Consider the following 1,093-nt stretch of genomic DNA (forward strand, 5'->3'; position numbering starts at 1 on the left):
TCCTAACCTCATCCTCCTCCTCATCCTATCCTAATCCTAATCCTCATCCTCATCCTCATATTATCCTCATCCTATCCTCATCCTCATCCTCTTCCAATCCTCATCCACATCCTACCCTCGTCCTTATCCTTATCCTCACCCTATCCTCGTCCATATCCTCATCCTCATCCTCATCCTCATCCTATCCTCATCCTCATCCTCATCTCATCCTCATCCTCTTCCTCATCCTATCCTCTTCCTCATCCTCACCCTCATCCTCATCCTCCTCCTAATTCGATCCTCATCCTCATCCCCATCCCCATTACCATCCTCATCCTATCCTAATCCTCAAACTCGTCCTCATCCTATCCTTGTCCTCATCCGCTTACTCATCCGCTTCTTGATCCTCATCGTCATCCTCATCCTATCCTCCTCCTCATCTTCATCCTCATCCCATCCTCATCCTTATCCTTATCCTCTTCCTATCCTCATACTCATCCTCATCCTCCTCCTCCTCCTCCTCATCCTATACTCATCCTAAACCTCATCCTATCCTCGTCCTCATACTCATCCTATCCATGTCCTCATCCTCATCCTCATCCTATCCTCATCGTCTTCCTCATTCTATCCTCATATTCATCCTCACCCTCATCCGCATCCTATCCTCATCATTTCCTCATCCTCATCCTCATCCTATCCTCTTCCTCATCCTCATCCTCATCCTATCCTCTTCCTCATCCTATCCTCGTCCTCATCATATTCTCATCCTCATACCCATCCTCATCCTCATCCTCATCCTCATCCTATCTTATTCCTCATCCTCATCCCCATCCTATCCTCGTCCTCATCCTCACCCTCATCCTATCCTCATCCTCATCCTATACACATCCTCATCCTCCTCCTAATTCGATCCTCATCCTCATCCCCATCCCCATCACCATCCTCTTCCTATCCTAATCCTCATCCTCATCCTCATCCTATCCTCGTCCTCATCCGCTTCCTCATCCTCATCCACATCCTCATCCTATCCTCCTCCTCATCCTCATCATATCCTTATCCTCATCCCCCACCTCATCCTATCCTCATCCTCATCCTCCTCCTCCTCCTCCTCCTC

The sequence above is a fragment of the Lupinus angustifolius genome, chromosome LG03 (genome assembly GCF_001865875.1).
Source record: "Lupinus angustifolius cultivar Tanjil chromosome LG03, LupAngTanjil_v1.0, whole genome shotgun sequence".
Lineage (NCBI taxonomy): Eukaryota > Viridiplantae > Streptophyta > Magnoliopsida > Fabales > Fabaceae > Lupinus > Lupinus angustifolius.